This window comes from Penaeus monodon, chromosome 23 (assembly GCF_015228065.2).
Source record: "Penaeus monodon isolate SGIC_2016 chromosome 23, NSTDA_Pmon_1, whole genome shotgun sequence".
Lineage (NCBI taxonomy): Eukaryota > Metazoa > Arthropoda > Malacostraca > Decapoda > Penaeidae > Penaeus > Penaeus monodon.
The window spans coordinates 18,621,886-18,622,383 of NC_051408.1; the positions used below are offsets into that span (position 1 = coordinate 18,621,886).

The following is a 498-nucleotide window of genomic DNA, read 5'->3' on the forward strand; positions in this document are numbered from 1 at the left end:
TGTATCGACTCCCGTCCCAGTTAATGACATTATCATCTACTGGTAACTCATTAACTCAGATACGAAGCATAATTGTGCGAGCACTTAGCGTAAAATGGTAATGAGTTTGAATACGGTTATGAAAAATATCGTATAACAACCGACTGCATTCCAGAATTGAATAGCTGCATTTGATTATGAATCAGATAGACATTAATGGGAAAAATATATATATATCCTGAACATGCACTGTACTTGTGTAACAAAAAGAAATCCATGGTGTATCATGAAATCTAGAGATCGTGTCTCTAGCAGCACGTATAACGCAGTCTAACAACTTTAAAAGATTTCCGATTAGTTTTTGATATGTAAGGGATATTTCTTAATGTGAATAAAACGTTGCATAACATAAATCAGTCATCTGAGTTATGGTTTAAAGATATTTTATATCCATTATTCAACTTGGGAATTCTGAGCTTTCCTACGATAGATGCACAGTAAATTCTTTTTTTTTGTATG

At 32.9% G+C, this 498-nt stretch overlaps 1 protein-coding gene across 1 annotated transcript in view; it reads right to left on the reverse strand.

Annotated features, from left to right (window-relative positions):
* Window positions 1–498, reverse strand: part of LOC119587863 (cGMP-dependent 3',5'-cyclic phosphodiesterase-like) — an 88,205-nt gene that overhangs the window by 1,027 nt on the left and 86,680 nt on the right. The gene's annotated exons all lie outside the window — the stretch shown is intronic.